The following is a 25,832-nucleotide window of genomic DNA, read 5'->3' as shown; positions in this document are numbered from 1 at the left end:
CCTAATTCTCTGAAATGAAGATTTTGGGCTTCTTGGGCTTCCGTGTGTCTCAGTATCTAAACAGCTAAAGTGAAAAAAAACAAACCAAAAAAACAGCACAACAAAACCCAAAACAACAAAACAACAAAACCCCAACAAAAACCCAACCAACCAACCAAAAATCCCTGTTATTATCTGTGCAATTAAATTCACTTGAGACATACACTTTCCTAGCAGTTTAAATCTTAATGTATGCTCCTAATATAAGACTATTAATGATAACTAATCAAGCACCCCAGTATGCCAATGACTTTCATTTAATGTGTTAACTGGCAGATATGACCTTCATGTATTTCAGTCAACACCTTGGGAACCACAACATTTGTGTTAGTTTGTATTCTGTTTTTTCTGATTAATTTGATTCCCTTTAGCTGTTAAAACTAGATAATTTGATCTGGAAATGATGTGACACTTCCATTAAGATCTGAATGTTACTCACATACTGTACAGTAGGACATAAAAAATAGACCTGTCTTGCACAGGCTTGCAGTACGCAATGACAGTGGAGAAATTAAACAGGAAATAAACTTGCTGTAATGCAATGAGCATGTAATGAACGTAAAACAGCAATGTTATAAAAGTGTTAATAACTGTTTATGAATTATGAATGTTTACGATTTCCATCAGACAAGTCTGTTTCATTTATCACAGTGTACTTTGGTGACAATGAAGCCACAACAATGAAGACAATTTATTTGACTTCATTATCTAAACTACTGTGCTTTAATGCCCCTGCTGTTCCAGCTTTCCTAATGTATCCTCTCAAGAATACCATTAAGCACCTGTTATTTTTATGTATTTATTTTTTTTTAATTTATTTTTGGGTCTGCATAGTTATAAATCACTAGCAATACCCAAATCCTTTCTTAATTTGCTCCATCACAACACTTATATTTATGTATCTTTGTAAGGACAAAGGATCTGTTCTTTATAGGTGCCCACTGTCACCTTTATTATTATTTACTCATGAAGCAACAATCACGCAATGTTTTTGGATTTATTTTTTTTTTCCCACAGGCAATTGTCCTCTACAAATTCAACAGGAACAAACAAAATAAAGTGTATTTTTAACTTGATAAATTAAGGATCATAGGAAGACTTAGCCAGAACGCTTTTCCTTTTAATATTTTTAAAACTTTGGCCTCTTGATGAAAAAAAAATTATCCCCAAAAATGTTTTGGGTGATGTTAACACAAACACCCCTGTGTTTCTGTATATTTTATAGGCATCATAATACTGTTACTTCATGATTGTTTTGCCTTCAGGCACTGTGGTGTCAGCAATTGCCTGTGATATGTTATGTGCTCTTTTTTTCTATTTCTTTTTTTTTTTTTTTTTTAGAAAAAAAAATACTCTGAGTACAGGGAATCGTAACACTAGGAATCTTGACAGGTATCCATTAGAGGGAATGGAAATGTAAACATCAAACAAACAATCAAACAGCAAAAGGCAACAGCTTATGTTTATGATACCTGTGCTCATCTGAAATAATAAAATTATAACTGGTACTGCAGGTAGAGAAGGAATGAGGTGACTGAACTACTGTGCAATGCTAAAAGGAGGGAGAGCTTTCCTCCTAAACAATTTTTCTGGCCAGTAGCAGAGTCAGCAGCGTGGTGGCAGGCCTTGATAGACAGAAACTGGACTTCATTGTATTTTGAAGTAGAAAGAAGTGTCCTGGTACCTTCTGCTATTTCCATGCATTTATACCTAGGATCACAACCAACTAGCCAACCCTGCACTTTGTTGAGAACTATGAGATTTCCTTACTTTTACCTCAGAAATGTTGGCACAGCAGAAAGCTTTTCTGCTTGTATTACTGATGTGTGGCTACATATTAAACACATATAAATTACGCAGAAGCATTCAGGACCTGAGTAGTGGATCTATCTTAAGCAATGTTAACAAGCTCGTTGTTTTTGAACTGTATACCTTCTAGTGTGCTAATAAAGTGTAGAAGTGAGTATTTCTAATGTAAGTTGACTGGAACTGTTTTAAATGAGAACATTTGTCAAACTTTTCTAAACTCACGAAAACAATCTTTCAGTAAAACCTAAAAGCCTGAAATGTGGGGTCATTTTTGCAGAACTGATTGTGGTTATTCAGTTTTCATAGTGAGGACTTAATTTTTCCTATAGGAATCTGGGTTTTTTTCATGTGCTCTTACTCTGCATTTCCTAGTATCATCCAGAAGTGGAAACAGCAAAAAAAAAACCCACAGTAAGTAATGATCCTGATCCCTTAAGAAAATCCAACTTACAAAACACCAGAGAACCTCACACGGAGTTTGATTTACAAATATCTAAACACCATTAAAAGTTTAATTTTATGTACAAATTTTCATTCTTGGGAAGAAAAGAGGAGACAGTCTCCAAGGAAGTTGGATTGATCTGAGACTGCAAGCTTCAAACTCTTTTTTTACTACTTAATAAATTAATCATTTAGCTATCCTTAAGTCTGGGTTGTTTTTTTTTTAATGTTTCTAACTCTTTCAACTTTGTAAAACTTAAATTCTGGAACAGTTACCCAGAGACTTTATTGGAAATTACTTAAATTTTGTGGGAATAGGTGGGAATTTCTTGCTTGTCCTTTCAAAATATAAGGAACTCTGAGGGGAAATTCCAGAATTATGAAATTTACAGGTGTGATGATAAACAGGTTCCCCTTCACCAGAGCCAGTTAAGTGACTGGGTACAAGTTTCCTGTATGATAGTTGTAGAAGGAAAAGGAGAAATTACCTTTCTAACTGATCTTACGAATAAAAAAATAGTTAAAATAGTAAAAACTCCTACCTTATAATCAGAATTTTCTGGTTCCAGATCTCTGAAGAGCTGTGGAAAGTTAAGTTCCATTTCCCCTATAACCCATATATCAAGGTCAAGATAGAACCAGGTTAAATGCTCAGGATAGCAAAAGGCTTAGCAAGGGCACTCAAACCCCTATACATCGGTGCCTAGTTTCCATTACTATACCTTGCAGTACCCAGAATGCCTCCAGGGGCAGATGATGTGACAATTCCCAGAGAGTCACTTGTGAGTTAAGTACAATGCCCCACAGAACATGAAATTATTCTAAATTGCTATGCTCAGGTAACCTGATCTCCTTCGAGGTTTCTTAACAGATTATTTTGAGACTTTGTCCAAAGTCTTATCAAAAGTACAATTGTAATCCATCACAAAACTATCCTTTTTATTCTACTTCATTGCTGCATAGAAATAAGACAGATGGAAACCAGTAAGGTTTTCGTTTCTGTATTTCTGAAGTGTCTATATTTGATACTGAGGTTAAGGCATTGTGAAAAAACTGTGAATCATTAACAGAATCTGAAAAAAAAAAAATATTTTGCATACTAGCTTGAAGAAGAGTCTGTAACTGAAAAATCTTGAAATTTTCCTATGCGTATGCTCAAGAACTGCATTTCAATTTTAAGCTAAAATTCATGACTTAAGCATATCTCTGGTTTAGACTGATTCTCACTCTCTGTAAGATAGAAACTCTAAATGAAACACTAGTCATCCTGGATGCAGACTACATCACATATCCTATTCCCTATGAACTTAATTTGTGGAAACTGAATCTTGCAGACTTACCATAAAGCTATTCTGAAACAAGCTAGAAGAAAGATACTTTCTCTTTCAGAGTGTAAGGATGACAGAGAAAAGAAAAGCAAAGAATGTTTACAAATGGAATTGAGACAATAAAATAATGAACAATAATCTCTCTAGTCTTAAAAAGAATAAATCATTCCAGATAAGTCTGATCACTCTTGTGACTGTAATTACAAGGAATGTACCAGATGTAATAAAGCTTTAATTTATTAAAATATTTTATATCACCCATCAAAATCTTCCCTGAAAAGCCACTTCAACCTTGTCTGGAAAAAGCAACCAGTCTAGCATCCTCTATACTGTACTAAACCTAAAGTATTGTCAGCACACTCAGTTTAGATACGACAGAGCAGAGAATTTAGGCTCTAAGTTGAGGGAACAAATTCTGTTCTGAATGTGCTGTGACCAGAGGTGGAACAATAAAACCAGTAATCTTTCCAATGTCTTTGAAATTTATGGATTTAATAAGATCGAGATACAGATAACTTCTTATATTACTATGAAATATTATTGTTATGGTCATTGAGCAGTATTATTCTATGTTGCATATAAGTATCACAAAGACTTGTAAAAGAATGTAGGAGCCAGCAGGCCACAGGAAGTAATTGTTTCCCTCCATTCAGCACTTGTGAGACCATACCTGGAGAAATGTGTCGAGTTTTGGACTCCCTGGAGCAAAAGTTATCAATTCTAACTGTCAGCCCTACACCCTTGTGACCACTAAACCATGTTCTGAAGTGCCACATCCACCCATATTTTTTAAGACCTCCAGGGATGGTGACTCCTCCACCTTGCTGGGCAGCCTGTTCCAATAGCTCACCACTCTTTCAGTGAAGAATTCCCTCAGATGATCCTCATAAGATCTGTTCTCTGGACCCTTCACCAGCTATGTCGGACTTCTCTGGACTCGCTTTAGCACCTCTGTATCTTTCTTCTAGTGGGGGACACAAAAACTGAACACAGTTCAGTGAACTCATCTGTGCTGAGTACGGGGGACAATCACTCCCCAGTCCTGCTGGCAACACTATTTCTGATACAAACTGGGATTTTGTTGGCCTTCTGGGCCACCTGGGCACACTGCTAGCTCATACGCAGCCAGCTGTGAATCAAGACCCCCCAGTCCTTCTCCTCTGGGCAACTTTTCAGCCACTCTTCCAAAAGCCTGTAGAATGACAGGGGATTGTTGCAATCCAGGTGCATGACCCAACACTTGGCCTTGTTGAACCTCATACAATTGGCCTCAGCCCATCAATCCAGCCTAAGTCCCTCTATAGAGCCATCTAACCCTCAGGCAAATCAACACCCCCTTCCAACTTAGTATCCTCTGCAAACTTACTGAGGGTGCACTTGATCCCCTTGTCCACATAGCTGATAAAGATATTGAAGAGAAGTGGACCCAACACTGAGCCCTGGGAAACACCATTTGCAACTGGCCACCACTGGGTTCAACTCAGTACACCACAACTCTTTGGGTCTGCCTATCCAGCCAGTTTTTTACGCAGTGAAGAGTACACTGGTCTAGGACATATGGAACTAGTTTCTCCAGGAAAATGCTGTGGTAAACAGCGTCAAAAGCTTTACTAAAGTCTAGGTAGACAACATTCACAGCCTTTCCTTCATCCACTAAGGGGGTCACCTTGTCATAGAAGGTTAGTCAAGCAAGACCAGCCTTTCATGAACCCATGATGACTGGGCTTGACCACCTGACTGTCCTGCACCTGCTGCATAATGGCACTCAAGATGATCTGCTCCATAAACTTTCCTGAAACCAAGATCAGACAAACAGGCCTGTAGTGTCCTGGATCTTCTTACTGGCTCTTCTTGTAGATGGACATCACATTTGCCAATCTCCAGCCTACTGACAGCTCCCCTCTTAGTCAAGACTGCGCATGAATGGTGGAAAGTGGCTTCATGTGCACTTTTGCCAGCTGCTTCAGTACCCCTGGATGGATCTTACCCAGTTCCATAGTCTTGTGTGTGTCTAAGTTGTGTAGCAGGTCACTAATCATTTCTCCTTTTGTTCTGGCAGCTTCATTCTGTTGCCCATCCACGTCTTTCAGCTCAGGGGGCTGGGTACCCCAAAACCAATTGGTCTTACTAGTAAAGACTGAAGCAAAGAACACATTAAGTACTTTGGTCTTTTCATCATCCTTTGTTGCTCTTTACCCCCACATCCAATAAAGAAGGTGATTCTCCTTAGCCCTCCTTTTGTTGTTATATATTTAAAGAAACATTTTTATTGTCTTCTATGGCAGTAGCCAGCTTAAGTTCTCACTGAGCTTTGGCCCTTCTTATTTTCACTCTGCATAACCTCACAAAATCCTTGCAGTTTTCCTGAGTTACCTGTCTCTTCTTCATAAGGTCACTAACTCTCTTTTTTTTCCCCTGAGTTCCAGCCAAAGCTCTCTATTCAGCTAGGCTGGTTTCTTCTAGGCCAGGTCATCTTTTGGCATATGAGGACGTTCTACTTAGATAATATATAGATATGCATAGGTAGGTATGCATATATTAATTTATGCATATGTGGAAAATAGATACGCACTTCCATCTTCCTGGGTATTGATACATAAAAATTTGAATTTTTCTGTACCACTTTTTTCATATACAATGAGTCACATAAGAAAGCATACAGCTGAGAGGTGATAATTTTGCCACTGCTATCACTGAGCCATGATTTCATCTCCTTCTGAGCACCCAGCTAAACTTACTTTGGTTTCCCACTTCCACACCTGAAAGATTTGTTATTAGAGAGGAAAATATTTTATGAATCTGTTCAGTCGACTGTGGCAAGAATCTTACACAAGTAAATATAAATACATTTTGAGGTCTTCTAAATCAATGTGTCATTTAATATTTTCCAGAATTGAATATAATCTCAGATGAAGATTGACTATCATATTTAGGGATAACGAACATAATTTTGTCCTCATCTTCTGTTGATACAGTTATCTGATTATTCTAAATCTTCCGATGCTGATATTTTCTTGTCTTCAAAAAGACAAGATTCGCACCAAAGCTAGGAAAAAACCACAAAAAGCCCATGTAGATGTACAGCATTCACCCTACATGCATCCTGGTATTTCAAGCCCAGTTGATTCTGCCTTTGCCTATAGACACCTTGAAATTGATGTGCCTTGTCTAGAATCTGGGCTTCAAAGTGAATCTAGTGTCATAAAACCCTCACTGCTTCAGATCAGGCAAACTTTTAAACTCTACTGTATATTTAAAACAAACAAACAAACAAACAAAAAACCCTCCAAAACAACAAAACACACACAAAAAACCACCTAAAACAAACCAAACAAACAAAAACCCAAACCAACCAACCAACACCAACCGACAAAAAACCACCACAAAAACCAAACCAACCAAAAAAAAACCTCAAAAAACTCACTTTATTTTTGAAATCTGTGTTCTCTTTGAGGCCTGGCTTCAGTCCAATTTTAAAGAATCTGTCAGCAAAGTCAGCAAGGCTTGAGCTGGAGGCTTGATTTTTGCAGGTTATTTTGTCCTCAGCTCAACCCATAGGGATTTAGTTGGTTGCAGGCCCCAACAGATGTGAGCACCACTGTTCCTCCTCCTGCGGAGCAAACTCATAGAATCCACTGCATAGGATAGTAATAGAAAGGGAAAAATAGACCTAAAACTGATGATTTTCTGTTACAGACTTTAAGCATTCTTTTGACCTACTCCTACTTTACTCTCTTCATCCATGTTAAAAGAGACGGGTTAAAAAGAAAAAAAGAAAAAAAAAAAAAAAAAAGAAGAAAAAAGAGGAGAGAACTTAGAAATCTGAACAGGGATCTCCTCTTCAACATAGCTTTGTATCAAGTACTTTGTGATAGCTCCTTGCTCACTGCATTACCTCCCATTGTTGAGTGATTCCCAGCTTGGGGGACTCTAGTCTGAGTACACAAGGAAATTTGCTGGAAGAACTACAGCTGAAGCCTTTAATGTGAGATTGTAAGGCTCTTACTACTGCACTTATGAAGAATAAAAAAAATAAAAATAAAAAGCTATGGTACAGGACGTCTGAATCATAAAAACTTAAGACATTTTTGGACACAGAAGGAAAGTAAAACTAAGTATTTTTTGTTGTTGTCATCGTTGTTGTTAACACATTAAGCTTCAAGCATAAGCTGTAAGAAATACCAGAATGTTACACTGGTTCAGCTTCCAAACTCTGCATGGCTATCATTCCTCTTATGAGTAGAAGTTCAATTGCCTTCTGCTCTAAATCTCTTTTGTAAATCAGACTTTCTTCATATATTACCTGTGCCATGACACTGGTTCAGGGAGAAAGAAGGCTGCAACTTTGGAAGGAGCTTGCAATGCAACCAGCCCTAGAGGAGAATGGAAGCATCATGAAAGGGCAGGACTGTACTAGAGTAATAGGGCAGCTTGGGAAGATATGTCAACATTGAACTAGATGGAGAAAGATTATTTTCCTTCAGTGTAATGTATCAAAGTGCTTTGGCATTGGGTGAAAACAAAGGTGACAGAAAAATATTTTTTTCCTTCTAATTTTTTGAATGAAAAGGAAATTATTTAAGAATGTTTCTAAGATGGCATTTCTTTTGCAGAAACTGCATTTTACACCAAAATAAAAAATAAAAGAAGCAACAGCAGCATTCAGCTGCTGGAATATACAGAATTCTAGATAATGTTCAAAGAAAATGTGCTCAAGCAACATAAATAATATATTACAGTAAAAAAAACGCAACAAAAACCAGCCATATTTTCTGCCTTGTATTTTCAGAGAGCTAACTTACCATATATGAGAACTTGTTAGGGATACAAAGTGTAATTAAAACAATAGATAGAAGTTTGGAGTGAAATTCATGTCTGTGCCAGGCAAGGTCATAGAGCAGAAACTCCTGAAGGCTCTGCTAAGTCACATGGAAAAAAAGGAGGTGGTTGGTGGCGACAAACATAGCTTCACCAAGGGCAAATCATGCCTGAGAAATTGCTGCCCTCTTACAATGGGGTCACAGCACTAGTCGACAAGGGGAGACCAAATTATGTCATCTACCTGGACTTGTGCAAAGCATTTGACACTGTTGCACATGACATTCCTGGTCTCTAAATTGGAAAGATTTTGATTCAGTGCATGGACCACTCATTGGATAAGGAATTGACTGGATGGTCACACACAAAGAGTTATGCTCAACAGCTCGATGTCCAAATGAAGATCAGTGGTGTTCCTCAAGGGTTGGTATTGGGACTGGAGCTGTTGAACATCTTTGTCAGCAAAATGGACAGTGGAATTGATTGCACCCTCAGCAAGTTTGCTTATGACACCAAACTGAGTAGTTCAGTCAACATACTGGAGGGAAGGGATGCCATCCAGAGAGACCTTGACAGGCTTGAGAGGTGGGCTCATACCAACCTCACGAAATTCAGTAAGGCCAAGCGCAAGTTCCTGCACCTGGGTCTGCAATCCCAAGCACAAATACAGGCTGGGCAGAGAATGGATTAAGAACAGCCCTGAGGAGAAGGACTTGGGGATGTTGTTTGAAGAGAAGCTCAGTATGAACTAGCAACTTATGTTTGCAGCCCTTTTCTGATTTGAAAGAACCAGCATAAAAACTGCCTTTGGCTACCTGGATTTACCCCAGCTGCTGCCAGACTGTGGTCGTGGCAGTTATAATGTGGGGAGCAACTGTGCCTGTGAGGAGAGAAGATAGGTCAGGAGACGCAAATTCCCCTGTATTTCTTCCCATGATGCCCAGTGTAAAATGGATCCTAAGACAGCTCACTCCTGCCCTATCTGGATGCTGTGCTGGCTGGGTTGGGTTCCATTTGTTTGTCATTGCTCCCTCTGCTCCTCCTGCTGCTCTGACATCTAGTCTCCTCACCAGAGAAGTACACTTTTCATCAAGACAGATCACCTTTTCCTGCTTTCCCAAGTAGGAGTGGTTTGGCTCTTCCAAGGCTGTTGTGGACTGTCATTGGGACCCCGGACTTGGGCATCCCCATCTGCTGCTGAGTCCAGGTTGGGACTTTTCTTGTCAGGAAGTAATTATCAACTGAAGCGCATGGATGACATATTTACATATTGTTATATATATATATATATATATATATATATATGTATTTGTAATTCACCATCATAATTACTACTTCATTAAACCTATCTATCACAATCTGAAAATCAAATACATGGGAGATTCTTTCAGATCCCACCAGGGCAAAGAGAAGATAATACAATATTGGATGCACAAATCGTCTCTTATTTAAGTGCAGATCAGCTGGTAAGAGTTACAACTATATATTTGTCATAAGCTTGCAATAAATGCAATGATCAACCCTACAAAGGAATTATTTTAACTCCTTAGTGGGAGAAAGATCAGGAAAGAAAACAAAGAAGTAAAGTCACTGCTTATCTCTTGGATTGCTCAAGACAAACAGCAGACAGCTTGAGTGTCTGAATAAACACTTTATCTCTTAGCTTGTTTCAGACAAGTACCAAATATCCTGTCACAGTGAACAGGACTCCTCAGATGTGGAGACCCCAATTAAATATCACGTCCCAATAGGTGGGTTGAGTGGTATGTCCCACAAAATGTGCACGGGTAGAGTTCCCCACAGGTGAGGGTCCACCCAGTGAGATTGGACTGGACCCCCTTGCTTTCTAAATTCCTTCCCAGTGAGGAGCCTATGTGCAGCTGGATCCAACCCTCCTCTCTCAATTAATTCTCTTTTAACAACCCATTTGGCGAGATTAACCTCGGGAATTCTCTGTGTGGTACTCTAAGAGTAAGGCTATTACCCAGGAGGATTATACAAGACATTACTTTACTTAAAATTCAGTAAAATTATAGAGCTTGTAAAAAAAACCCACAACCAAAAAACAAACCACACCAAAAAAAACCCCAAAAAGCCCCACCAAAAACCCCCCACCAAACAAACAAAAAAAACAACAAAAACCCCACCAAACAAACAAACAAAACCAAAACAAACAAACAAGAAAAATCCACACAACAATATCATGCTCAAAGCAACAGACTAAAACTAGCAGAAATTAGCAAAATGCTACATTCAAAACAGCAGGTTACAACTGGAAAACTTAGGAAAATTAGAAATTATGTTACCCTTATGTGCCAAGAATAAAATTAGAAACAGAAAGAGAGAGAGATGAAGAAAGAGGGGATAGGAAAGATATCCCCACCCTTGGATCCAGTGAAGATATTGGCATCAGGTTGTGGCCCTTGGATGGCAGGCGCGCACCCTGAGCATTTCAAGTCTGCCTTTTATGGCACCTGGCCCCACCTCTCCTGGTGAGGCTCGGCCTGTTTTGCACAATGTTGGATTCAGGAATGTCCTGGAAATGAGGCAGCTGGGCATGGAGGTCCAGGTGATCACCAGCCCCCCCCCATCCCAGTTTACCGAGCAATGACCTTTATTTTCATGCACGCACTCTGTCCTTAAGCAGGACAGTGGTCCTTCCGAAGACGGCACTGTGCCTCCACAGGGCTCCTCTTGCCGGCCACTGCTCCTTATCAAATCAGGACAGTATCCAGTTTATCAGGGTTATCCAACGAGGGGCTCTTGTTGTGAGAACAAGGTCCACATGGCTTATCGAATGAGGACAACCCCCGAGCACAATGTCCAGATTGTCAGGGTGGCTATTTTAAGACAATTATTCTTTTTGGGACTCTACACTATCCTAGTTTGTTGTTTTTTTCCTGACCTTAAAGTCTCTCTGCTTTATTCACCTTTTGATCTTCCTGTGGGAGGCTAGTGGGGGAATAATAGAGAGCATTCTTCACCTGTTTATTGGCTAAAACTGTGACAAGCCCAGAAAGTCAACCTTATCCTGGGCTGCACCAAAAGCAGCATGGCCAGCAGGTCAAACAAAGTGATTCTCTCCCTCTATTTTAAACTAATGAGTCCCCACCTGGAGTATTCTGTCCAGCTCTGGAGCTCCCAATGTAAGAAGGACACGGAGCTGTTGGAATGAGTCCAGAGGAGGGCCAGAAAGATGATCAGAGGGCTGGAGCATCTCTACTATGGGGACAGGCTGAGAGAGCTGGGCTTGATCAGCCTGGAGAGGAAAAGGCTCTGGGGACACCCTACAGCAGCTTTCCAGTACCTGAAGGGGGTCTAGAGAAAAGCTGAGGAGGGACTTCTTGCAAGGGTATGTAGGGACAGAATGAGGGGTAATGGCTTTAAACTGGATGAGGGTAGATTTAGGTTAGACATTAGGAAGAAATTCTTCACTATGAGGGTGGTGAGAGATACTGGCACAGGTTGCTTAGAGAAATTGTGGATGCCACCATTCTGGAGGTGTTCAAGGCCAGGTTGGATGGGGGTTTGAGTAACCTGTTCTAGTGGAAGGTGTTCCTGCCTATGCAGGAGGGGCTGGAACTAGATGATCTTTAAGGTCCCTTCTAGCTCAAACCATTCTGTGATTCTATGAAATTGAAACAGAACACGGTGCAAATCACCTTTGTTGTAGAGGTAGTGGATTGTAAAATTTTTTTTTTATGTTTGCAAGTCAACACTAGATTTAAGGCACGTAAGTATTAAGCAAATATATTAATTAGGCTGGTGGCAAAAAAGCTGTCTGAAGCTCCCTGCAATTTTCAAGGAGCCCCATAAAAACTAAAAGCAATATGGTTGAAAATGCTTTAGCTGATATTAGCTAAATATTCAGGTGTTCCAGAATCTAAAAATGTAATACTTATGAGACAGGCAATTTAAAAAGAGTTAAACAGTAGCCAGGACTTTAGTTCAAATGGCCATAGATTTTTCCTGATTCTTAACAGGACCAATGAATACTCCTCATTGTTTGGGAGTTTTTTAATATTATGAAGATAAGTTTGGATAATCAATTCGGACCAGCAAACACCTTAATTCTGTGCTGAAATATCAGATGTGGCATCTCATTTAAAAGTTTTGTCAGTGCCAGTATTTCTAATTTCTATGAAAGAAGATCCTCCTTTGATTGTTGCAGAACACAACATGCATAAATGTTGTTTTTACTCTTTCTACTGCAGGATTCATAGCTGTATTTAAATTTTTTAGAGATCTGCATTCTTACTTTAATTTAAAATGCAGATAAAATAGCTCTTCCTCCAAAATGAAAGTACAGAAAATACTCACATAATTTGTTTATATTTTCTACAAATAAAAAAAAAGATAATTCCTGCAACTTTGAATCTTTCAGGTTTTTCTTGGCTGGACACCCTACGTGTCACATAAAAATCAAAAATAGTTCTGGGATTTGCATTTAAGTTTTATGGTTGAGATCTTTTCAAGACTCTAATACCAAAGGAGCAATTGAGTTCACTGATTTTCAAACAGCACCTATTTTTAAGTTTCCCTTAGCTTGGTTTGAGGTTCCCCAGCATGCCTAATTTTAAGGATGCTCACACACACACCCACCCACACACACACACAGAGTGAGATGGGGAGGACAAAAGGACAACTCATGGGTTGAGACAAAGGACAAGGAGGGTTCGCTCCCCATTTATGGTCCCGGGCAAAACAGACTCAACTTGGGGAAAAAAAATAACTCAATTTGACACTAATCAGACACAAGACACAGACAACACACGGAGCAGGGCTTGCATATGTTACCCCCACCCCTCCCTTCTTCCCGGGCCCAAATCACTTTGTTCCCGGTTTCTCTCCCTCCTTCCCGCCTGCGGCACAGGGGATGGGGTTTAGAGTCAGTTCACAGGATTCCTTACAGTCCTTTCCCTGCTTCCCCATGGGGTCTCTCCCATGGGAGAAAGTCCTTCACGAACCTCTCCGACACAAGTCCTGCCCACGAGGTGAAGTTTCTCAGAGCAAGCTCCAGCTCGGTCTTCCCACAAAGTCACAGGCTGCTTCAATTCTTTGATATGTTAATCGCAGAAGCACAGCTATTGTCTTCTCTAATGGCTCGGCCTTGGCCACCTGAGCCAGGGGAGTGTTTATCAGCTTCTTCCGGGAGCCACGCTTGGGGCCCCCCCGCCACTGCCAAAATCATGCCACAACCAAACCAGCACAATCCGGGAACCTGCTTGCCCAAGTTCCTTGTAAATAGCACCTAAAAGAGCAACCAGACAGAAAACCTGTCTGTCTTGTTCTCTGATGAAGCTTGGGGAGACCAAGTCTGGAGTGTGTATCACAGGATTTCCCCTGGGTTGCCTCTGAAATTAGTGACAAGAAGCTTGAACTAAGTACCCTGAAGTGCCCTTCTGGGCTGTGCTGGTGATAGAAGCAGTTTCTTAAATTTAAGCAAGGTACGTTGTATACCTAAGTTGTAAGCACACTCATTTACCTTTGATTTTAAGAAGTATTATTTTTGTATATATCTAAATCTTTCTGTAGAAATGAAAGGAAATAAAAATATATCAAAGCTCCATAAGCAGAGCTCAATTAGTTGTAATTCTTGCATGTCTTCAAGTGGTTATGGGCTTAATGTATGTTATTACGTTGAAGCATTCTAGAAGGCTGAAAAGCAATGCTGTTAGTAACACATGTACAAATCTTGTCAAAAAATAAACAAAATTCTGTGATGTGTTTTCTACTGAATGTTGGATATTACTTTGTTTTTTAACAAGGCACTTAAGCTGTTGTGGGAGCTTCCTACATATGTAAAAAGGTGAAAAACATTCTTCAGGGTCTAGAATGGATTAAGTACAGAAAGCTATACAAGAAATCAGAAAAAATAATTCATTTGTGCACAAATCAACCTGTTTCCCTTGAGTTTGCATGGCAGAAGCATCTTTATTGGGGACTTAATTAACCACACAAAAGGGAAGAAAATAACCAAAATGTGCATTCAGGTAAATGAAAGAAGGTGGGCTTGTTTTTGTTTGGTTTGTTTTATTTTTTTTGCTTTTGTTTTGTTTGTTTGTTTGTTTTCTGCAAATTGATTCATATGGCAGAATAGTTAGGTCTATGATCAAGTCTAGTTCCCCAGACGAGAAACTTGTGCAGGAAGTTCTGCCCCAGTGTGCCTCCATCTGGCTTCTATCACAGCGTACCTTAACAAAGGCTGTTTGCCAGGTTTGGTGTGACTGCACTAGGCATCTGACTTAGCTGAGGATGCATTTACAGTTCAAGTGTATAGTGCTGGAAGGCAAACTATTCTAAAGCAAATCTTGCTTACTCATCTAATTCTCCTACACTCTTCTTCCTCAGCTATCTCAAGAAAGACCAGTGCCTCTGAACTCTCCCAGAGAGCGAGTCAGTCTTGTCTTAATTAGGGTCCTAAATTCATTATGCTTGATATGAACTGAAGTCTTCATCTATATCATGCAGAAAACAAGGTATGACATACAGCAACATTAGATAGCTTTTTTTAAGAGCATGAGCTACTGTTATCTTCTACAATAACCTGAAGTTCAGACAGGATACTTCATTGCTACAATTCTTGTATTTTTTTCATGTTTTCCATAAGGCTCAGAACGTTAATTCAACTAAGTTGTTTTCTATGCAGTAGTCTAACATAACCATGTTAATAGGTACCAAATTATTATGTGACAAAAAGCGAGTCCTGTGCCTGCCAAAAAGGAAATTAGGGACAATGCAATTTTTGCACTTTCTATTCAACACAAAATGCAGTAGTTTCCACCTCCTAATGGTCCATAAGGATAATGATAGAACAGGCTACACTTTTAAAGCTATCAATCAGCAATTGATTTCAGTGCGAGCTGGATATTTAAATGCCACTAAAACTTTTGTCCAATGTACTTCAGTTTTTTTAATTACAAGATTGGCTGAATAACTAGTTACAAAAAAACCACAACAAAAAACCCCTAAAACAACCAACCAACTAACCAACCAAACAACCAAACAAACAAAAATGAAGAAAAAAAGAATTAAGGCTTTGAGCCTGATTCAATAAGTTTCTAAAGAATTTGTATCTCTCTAAACATGTCAACAGCCACATGCTGTTGGTAGGACTCTGGGTGAAGCATGAACTAATGTATTTAACACTTTGTTATATCAGAATTTCTTTTCTACTCATACATATACAAGCAGATCCCTTCTCAATATATTTGCCAATGCTATGGTTTATCAACATAATTGTATTTTCACAAGTAAATATTATAATGCATTACCAGAAAATGTATCCTTTTGCATTAGTGAAAACCAGTCAATGAGGGCTTAATTGATACGCGTAAAATTTTTTTAGGCCAAAATGAGATTTTTAAGGATTAAGGCATTGTGGTGCCTTAAAAAGTTTATAGAATTTTAAAATATTTTCAGTGGGGTGCTTTTTTTGTGTTAGAATTAAGAAATCTAAGACAATGAAAGAAAAATGACAAGAAATAGTTCTTAAGCCTGTAATGTTCCAGTGGGTTTGAATTTTAAGTGACTGTTCTCAGGTCCTTACATCAGGAGAAGAGGATGGAATAGTCAGAAAATCAAATAATAATGGGGAAATTTTATTTGTTAAGCTATGTTAGGACTAAATGCAACTTAATACCACCTGTACTTTTACCTTCAGATATTTCTTGCCATCCTTAGTGAAAGTTGCCATCCTATCCTGAATTGGCAAAGCTAGCTTTTCAGTTCTCAGCATAATAGCAAAGGCAAAGAGGTATGATGTAGCTGAAGCATATGATAATTAACATCCACATGATTCCATCCTATCTTGTTTTTGCTTAAGCTAACAGCAAGGTATTCAGTATATCACTAAACTACTGATATATGAGAATTTGCCAGAAAACTCCATTAAAAAAATAATCTCTATGAATTTTTATAACTAACAGTAAAGGGTACCTCAATGTCTATTTCAAAGCTGATTTGATGAATACAGAAAAGGTCAAACTAAAAATAACTAGACTGAATCAGTTATAAGTGTAGTAACATATGCCTCATTTAATAATGAACTCTAAATTTGCTCTGCAGTTTAAGTAGTATCATGAATGCTAATTCTAACAGTAAAGGGTTATGAACTACCTGTCTGCTCTAGTCTGTCATAAGGTCAGGCAGTTATAGAACTAATGAAAACCCTAATGTACCAAAAGGTGGATGATTGACACAAGTGTGTGAGCTGAAGAAAGTGCTGAAGAACTCTGCTGCATTCAAAATGACAGTGTCCTGAAACACAATTTACAACATTCCATTTGTTTAGCCCAAGTCTAGCAGTAAGCCCAAGTGCTTATTGCCTACATCAACAGTGCTAGAATTCAGGGCACATTGTATTAAACTTTTACATGCCAATCATCAGGGAATTTTTTCTGGTATGGTTTGTGATGATCAACCTAAGGCCATTATACTCTGAATATGTGGTTATGCTTAGAAAGATTTTTTTATATACAATTTAGAGCGTCCTGAAAGAATGAAAAGGAATTATTGTTAAATCTTTGTAAATTAAAGAAAACATAGAGCTTTAAAACACTCAGCTGATAACTTTAAAACTGATGTTTTTAAACAGTTTAAAAACCCTGTATACTTCCATATGCTAAGAAAACCTTTGTTCCTTTTACCTCCACCTGTGAATTTATTTTCAGACCTTTGCCTATCATATGAATAATTTTCATCAATTTATTTCCTTTTTAGATGAATCTGTGCTGCTGTGATTATTTTTATTTAATTCCCAGCTTTCTATAAGTAATGAGATATTTTCAGAACTTTGAGATACTGGACAGCAAAGCATGTTCATCTAATCCCATATAATGGGTATCAGAGTGGATGGTGTCAGAAAATCATTAAACAGCCTTAGTTAATTCAGAAATGTTGAGAATCTGTAATAGCTAAAACTAACACCTTTTTTACCAAAGTATGGTGCTTTTCTGAGACAATTCATTCACACATGGAGGTATTTAGCCACCCAGAAAATTATTAAAGTATGGATCTTTAAGATCCCTTCTAACCCAAACCATTCTCTGATTTTATATTTCTGTGATTCTATGATCTGAGCTACAAAACGGAGACAAGAATCTGGATTATCTGGATTCCATAATTCAGAGACATTCTGATCTAGTAACTTCCAGGTGCACAGCAACTTAGAATTTCAGTTCATTTCAGGTAGGATTCTAATTTTAAGAGATGTGAAGAGTTATAGCAGATAGCTGAATGGAAAATTGTTCTGGTCCAGTGACAAAAATGTATTGAATAGGCAAGAGATGAGATCCTTTTGTTCCTAGTAGTAAAAGTGTTTTGTTAAACAGAGAAAGAAAGAGGTTTGAGTCCCATATGATACTTCTTAGCTTTAGGCTTCTTGTAGTCTTTTATAGCTGGGCAAATATCTGCAAACATGTATAAGCACCACTTCAGTCATCTCAGCAAAAAAGTTTCTACATTTCAGCTTCTTTTTCCATTTGGCTACAGGATACCTATGAGATAGCATTTGAATTACTATTTTTTATAAGTCTTCAGTGACTAGACATTACTATTACTATATGTAAACTGCATGATTACTAGGAACATATTCTTGTAAAACCATTTTGGTAGTTCAAATATACCCCAGGATGTTTTCTATACTAGGCCAAGTTTCTGACTTTAACTCTGGTGTTAATCTTTACCTAAATCTCCCAAGCAGTCATTATCAACTATAGGACTGATATGATAATCTTTTGTTTCAAAAGGATACTTTTCAGAAGTACATTTTCCAGGTATTTATCCTAAATAGAAAGAATATTTTATATACTGAGGCAACTACTATGCTAACCATACTCTGACCCTTGAACAGAGAGAGGATCACTAATCATGAAGGAACTGATAGTTAAAGCTTAACCAAATCAGGAACAGCAAGGTGATTTTGCTCTTCCAGTCACACAGTAACTGGCCAGAGACATGAATGAAATGTAAAACAGCATCTGTTATATCTATGTATTTTTCTCCCGTCCCTCCTTACATCATCCTTCTTCCAGGTATTTCAACCTGTAGAATTTCTACAAAGTTTAATCTTTATGAACACATACTTTCTCCAAAGCTGTAATGTTACTGCTTAACAAAGCAGTTCTTTTTTGTATCCCCCCAGATCACCCTCTTTTCTGTTCATTAGTGCAGTGGCTGCATTTCCTTATTACTTTACAGCTGTTGTTTGTGGTTTTTTTTAAATAAGGATTTATTTTTTTTTTTAGTAAGGATCATTGTTCTTATGTTTGTATAATGACGTAAAGTGAAGATGAGATGTAATTCAGTCAAAATACTAATAGAAAGGTAAGAAGTACAGTCTACTGGTCAGTAGAAATTATAATTCCCCAGCTTTTGAGATGCTGTATATGGAATAATGTGTCTAGTTTTGAACACCCTAGTTCAGCAAGTTATCAACATCTACTAAATGGGTGAGCCATGAAAATAGGTAGCTAGAGCAATAGGATGTACATGGAGAGGCTGAGAGAACTGTTTGCCTGCACTGAAAAAGAAAACCTACAGAGGGATGTGATTGCAGTCTTCCTCTTCTGTCTAGAGAGGGTTAAAAGGAAGATGGACTCAGGTTCTTCTCAAAGTGTCACAGAGAAAGAACAGGAAGCAACAACCACAAGTCACGACAAAGGAAATTCCAGTTAAATGCATGCACTATCATTGGCACAAAGATTAGTTAATTCTGGAACAAGTTGTTTGGGTAAAACCTGGAAAAAGGCTGAAGTAACCAGGTCTCATTTCAAAGCTGACCCTTGAGCAGGAGGTTGCACTAAATCAAATCCAGAGTCCCCCATAGTCTAATTAATTCTAGGAAGACTAATGTTAATTGTGATGGAATTAATCATAGAAGGGACCATAAAGATCATCTAGTTCCAACTCCCCTGCATGGGCAGGGACACCTCCCACTAGATCAAGTTGCTCAGAGCCCCATCCAATCTGGCCTTGAACACTTCCAGGGATGGGGCATCCACAGTTTCCCTGGGCAACCTGTTCCAGTGTCTCACCGCCCTCACACTGAAGAATTTATTTCTAATATGTAATCTAAATCTCCCTTCTTCCAGTTTTGATCCATTACCTCTTGTCCTATCCCTACAAGACTTGTAAAAAGTCTCTCCTCAGCTTTCCTCTAGGCTCCCTTTAGGCACTGGTCTTCCCAGAGCCTTCTCTTCTCCTGGTTGAACAGCCCCAACTCTCAGCCTGTCCTCATAGCAGAGGTGCTCCAGCCCTTGGATCATCTTTGTGGCCCTTCTCTGGACTTTCTCCATGAGCTCCATGTCCCTCTTATGTTGTGGGCTCCAGAACTGGACACAATACTCCAGGTGGGGTCTCACGAGAGCCATGTAAAGGGAGAGAATCACCTCTCTTGACCTGCTAGTCATGCTTCTTTTGATGCAGCCCAGGACAAGGTTGGCTTTCTGGGCTGCAAGCACATATTGCCAGTTCATGTTGAGCTTCTCATTCACCATCATTCCCAAGTCCTTCTCCTCTGGACTGTTTTCAATCCACTTTCCACCCACGATGGATGTGTGCTTGAGATTACCCTGACCCAGGTGCAGGACCTTGCACTTTGCCTGGCTGAACTTCTTGCAGTTTCATAAGCCTACTTTTCAAGCCTTTCAAGGTCCCTCTGGATGGCATCATAGAATCAAAGAATCATAGAACCATTCAGGCTGGAAAAGACCCTTGGGATCACCGAGACCAACCATCATCCCAACTCTACAAATTTCTCCCCTAAACCATATCCACCAACACCACATCCAAATGACCCTTAAACACATCCAGGGATGGTGACTCAACTCCAGCATGTCGACCTCACTAGACAGCTTGGTGTCTTCAGCAAACTTGCTGAGGGTGCACTCAATGCCATTGTCCATGTGACCAACAAAGATATTAAATAGCACTAGTCCAAGTACTGACCCTTGGGGAACACCACTCCTCACAGGTCTCCATCTGGACATCAAGCCATTGATCACCACTCTTTGAGTGTGAGCATCCAGCCAGTTCCTTAACCAATGAGTGGTCCATCCACCAAATCTGTAGTATTCCAGTTTTGATACCAGGATGTCATGTGAGACAGCATCAAAGACTTTGCACAGATCTAGGTAGATGTCATCAGTTGATCTTCCTTTGTCCACCAATGTCATGACCCCATTGCAGAAGGCCACCAAATTAGTCAGGTAGGATTAAATATGATGGACAGAGGCTTTGCAGCTTCATAGGCCAGTTCCTGCAGGAGCCATGGATGAACCCCATCAGTTCCCAGAGACTTGTGCGCTTTCAGGTCCTTTAGATGGTCACTAACCTGCTCTTCTCCTACAGTGGCGAGATCTTCCTTTTTACAGTCCATGCTTTTGCGTTCTCCAACTTGGCTGTTGTGACCAAGGGCTTTGCCAGTGAAGACTGAGGCAAAGTAGTACCTCAGCCTTCTCTAAGTCATGCATGGCCAGATTTACAGATTCCTTCTGAAGCAGGCTCACATTTTCCCTCCTCTTCCACTTATTGCTGAAATACTTGTAGAAATCTTTGATCTTATTCTTATCATCCCTGGCCAGGTTCAACTCTATCTGTGCTTTGGCCTTCCTTACTTATTGGTCTGTAATGCTGGATAAACCATCTATGTGACCTTTTAAATGTGCTAAGGATACAACTGGAGTTTAAGAAATCAAAACAAAAGGAAGTAATAAAAAGTAAGAAAAATAAATAAAACATTACTTGTATGGGGCCTCTTTGTGGACTGTCAGGTACAATGTAATGTATGCATTCCTCTGTGGTTTTCCAACCTGAATTTGCTGCTGCTGCTCTATAACACCATAGTGAATCTATACTGGTGACAAGTTTTGACCATTAAAATGAATGAGGAAGCTGCATTTTCACATAATGGTGAGACACAAGGTTCATGTTGGTCACATGTAGTCATAACGACTGAACCAGAAAAAAAAAAATCATTTGTATTTCAGCCCATGCAAGAATCAAGATTTGTACAAAGCTGTTGAGCACAGCAGATTTTCACAGTGAATCAAAGCAAAGTCATTAAGCACAGATGTTTCTGTAATTGTGATGCACTCAGAAAATTCAGTGTTCAGTGGTCCTTGAATACACATTTCCCATCTATTTGGTGTATGTTGAGTAATTAATATAAAAAATAAATTGGAGCCTAGTCTGGGTAAAGTATAACTTTTTGAAGACTATAGCAGGCAGGGAAGGAGATGACAAAATTTTGTTAGGTTTATTTTTATGCTTATATAATATGCTGTCCCCTAGCCTTGTTCTAGAGTTTTGAAGTTTGTTTTTGTTTGCTTGACTAATTGCTTTTAGGATAGGGATTATTTATCACGTCCTGCTTCATTGTGTGCTGAGCAAATAGAAAGAGATGTGATCAGCCACGTTGGAGTTCTGTTTCATTCTGTCATTCAGCAACACAAAGAAGGCCTCAGATCTGTTCCAAAAACTGGGGATTGCTTACCAGTCCTTTAGACACTTGTAGCAAGCTGAATGGCAGTTTGCTTTCCATTAAAAATAGGTAATTTGCTTAGTTTTCCTTTAAAATCAAAACCACTGGATTGTGAGAGAATAAGGAATACATGCAATATGCTTGGAAGGAGAGGAGGAAGAGAAATGAGAGTGTAGGATTTTAGGATACCACATAAAACCTACAATCCAGATAAGAACTTAATATGGGGATGAGTTATATCAGATAGTAACACATGGCATAGAGAAAAGGCAGTATGAGAGAAACCTGATCATCAAATGGGATTATGAGACATAATATTAAATTCAGAGTGAAGAGACTGGTAGCGAAGACAGTGATGGAACTTGTTGGAGCATGCTGCTAGTTACAACCAAGTAAAATAAGAAAATACAAACCATTTTACAACCAGGTACGAGAAGAAGGAAGGTTATACACTGAATCTGTATGATAATACAGTTCATAATCCCATCTCACCATTATGTGCTGGTCTCCTCATTATGGCTATGCCTTCAGGAACAGTAGCAAGATAACTTTACCCATTAGAAATAACACTGGTCTCACTCTCTGTGGAAATAGGAGTAGCTCCGTGTCATCAAATACAGTCTCCTGCCTTAAAAAAGCACTTTGTCCTGTTTTTTTCCTTTTCTTCTCTGTCAAAAAGTATTTTCCTGAGAGTGTGTAACAGTCTTCAGTAATATACATAGCTGATGTTGAAAAGGACCACACAAAAGAGAGCTCCTAAATCTTCCTATTATCTTCTTTTTAGCTGTTAACAATTACAATAGGAACAGTGATGTTGGCAGCAGAAAACCAGAGATCATTTACCGTTCTGCCTTTCCGGATCTGAACTGTCCATGTGATTAAGTCCTTATTCATGATCCAGAGAAAGCTTATCCTATATATATGAAAGGAGGCTATTCCTTCTTCATCACATTCAGCGTGGCTTGTTCTTAGGTCACAGAGTGACACACGCTCTTATGCTGTTTCAGGGACCATTTACTCTGCAGTCATTATACATGAAGTGGAACTACTTCAGCAACAGAAGTTCAGACTGACCTACTGCAGATGTCCCACAGACTCATCTTCAGAGTTCTGCTGCAGGAGATAGAGACATTATGCATGAAGATGCACTAGCCACCTACTACTATAGAAAAGCTACAGAACTCTCTCTTCCATAGCCTGTCTGTTGCGAGATGTGGCATATATAAGTACCACAGTCTAAAAGAGTGTTCAGAGTTATGAACTCTGCTTAAGTCCTCCCAGTAGTGCAAACTCTACCTGTGTATCTAATGAATCTTTAAAAATACATGACAAAGGGAAGCACCTTTTAGAGGGGCAGTGCTTCCCCTCACTCATACTGATATTGTTTCCAGGTAACACTTGAAGGTAGAAGTGTTTCTGCAAGGTAGGCTTTGCGGGGTCTGATTCCCCTGAATCAAAAAGGAAATTTAGAGCAACAGTGTTTCATATTCAGTGTGAATGTTCAGCAGTCAGCTGTAGTGTAGTCAGGAACTACAGGATAAATCAAAGTGACATGAATAGTAACTGTAAAAGTAGTGACCATTATTCTATTTTTGAAAGAGAAAGCTTAGAGTTCATGGTTGCAAACTTAGGCAGAGGTAAAATACATCAGTTTCTCCAGTACTACCCATTACCTACTGCAGAGAGTAAAACATTCACTGAGTGGTCTGTTCTGCAACACCTGACCCTCCCACAGCATAAAGAATTTTTGCACAGAAAACTCTGTCAAAAGACCCTTGCCAAACTCAGGGAACTTTCAGGATTAGACTCTTAGAGAGTTAGATGCTTTGCACATAACAGAGCATCTGCTGTTATCCTGCAGTCTTTTCAAGTGCTACCCAACTCACCCTTTCATGGGCTTCAGGGTGAATTGATGTGAAATAAAGGACTGTATTCTACAGTCCAGAATAATTTCACACTAGCATAATCCCATTGACTTATAGGAGGTTTAAGATGAATATCAGGAAAAATTTTTTTACTGTAAGAGTGACAGAGCACTGGAACAGGCTGCCCAGAGAGGTTGTGGAGTCTCCTTCGCTGGAGACATTCAAAACCCGCCTGGATGCCTTCCTGTGTGATGTACTCTAGGTGACCCTGCTCTGGCAGGGGGGTTGGACTAGATGATCTTTCGAGGTCCCTTCCAACCCCTAGGATTCTATGATTCTATGATTCTATGACTTGGATGAAGTTTCACAGATCCCTGGCTGTTGCAGCTGAAAAGATAGTCAGGCCAGTAGCATCAGGGGTTGAATGGCTCAGCTGAGCTCAGTCTGAGATACCAGATGGGTGGAGTGACCTGATTACCTGCATATAATAGCAAGGAAGGTGAGAGAGGTCAGTCTTACTTCCAGCATGATACATGTTATGTCAGAATGGTTTGTGACAGCTCCCACTGGCTCAAGAATGACTCCTGCTGACTGAGAAATGCTTATGACAGTTCTGTCTGACCCAGACAGTGTGAAACATCCCTTTAACTCCACTGGGATAGATGGTATTGACAAAATACAACAGGTACAGGTCAGATCTCAAATATTTGGTTTGCACATTGTACTCAGAAAATAAAGTCACATACTCTGATCCTCTTCCAAGTAGTTAATCCAAATTGAAGCATTACAGATTGCCTAATGTGCTTAATAATGTGTTGGTAAAGATCCTAAGTAACTAATCTTATTTCTGCTTTCTGTCTTGCTCAGTTCAGCTTTTATTGTTCATAATCCTCATTATTAATTATATTTATATATGAACATGTAATGTATATTTTATAAAAAATATATGTTTATATACACTTATATCAATATTGTTGAAAAAAGTCCAGGAAAAAAAAAAATAGGAAACTACTCTGACCATTAATATTACAATACATCTGTATACAACCAAAGTCAACTTAGGTAATTAAGATGCTACATTAATATATTTTAACAGAATGCCATAGTTCTGTTCTGCCTTAATATATTGGATATTGGGCTTCACCATTATCTTTCACAAAAAATTCTTGTACAGATAAGCAGCTGTACAGAAAAAAGTTCAGACTGTTCAAGCTGGTTGCTACTGAGACAGAAAGCTGAAAGTGAATGATGTCCTAAAACACAAAGCTGCAGAATGAGATCAATATTTCTGCCTTTTAATCTTATTTCCTCACCTTCTCTGCTTCCGTGTTTTTAAAATTTGCTGCTCCCAGTGCAGACTAGTAAAAATCACCATATTTATATTGGAATTCATCTCCTTTACATCTGTTGGCATATGGCTTTCAAGATGCTCTATTCTTTTTTGTCAAGAATGTATAACTCCAGGGTCAATCAAGTGCAATCAGTTCTGTTTTACATCAGCAGAGTTCGTTTACATATATGGAAACAAAAGCCCTAATGAGTTACATTGAATCATATAATAAAGATCTCTTCTGACTTATGTAAATTTCTTACATAAATCTGATCAAAATAAGACACAAAAAAAGTCTGAACTATAAGATGAAGTCTCATGTTGGTGACACATATTTGATGTTTGCATGTGTGTATGAGTAATTTCTTATAGTGCTCTGTGTTAATAATTTGCACTTACCCCTTAAAGTTTTCTCTTTGAAAAGTTATAGTTGAACGGACATTAGTATTGAAAGATTGGAATCAGTTTTTCTGATAAAATGCCTTGCAAGAATGGCTTGTCAAAGTAAAGTATAATCTATTTGCTCAACCTTGGTGGTTGTATATTATTGATTATACAAATACAAGTTCATCTACTAGGATTACTCAACCATAAAAGAGTCAACATGGAGGCCTGCCTATAACAGGAACTGAACATTTTTTCAAAGCCAAAGTATTTTTAATATACTTACTTATATTTCTGTTTTATCTTGTATGTACAGTTACCTAAGCAGCAAACTG

The sequence above is a fragment of the Apus apus genome, chromosome 1 (assembly GCF_020740795.1).
Source record: "Apus apus isolate bApuApu2 chromosome 1, bApuApu2.pri.cur, whole genome shotgun sequence".
In the NCBI taxonomy this organism is placed as follows: domain Eukaryota; kingdom Metazoa; phylum Chordata; class Aves; order Apodiformes; family Apodidae; genus Apus; species Apus apus.
Note: the sequence above shows the minus strand (reverse complement) of the source record.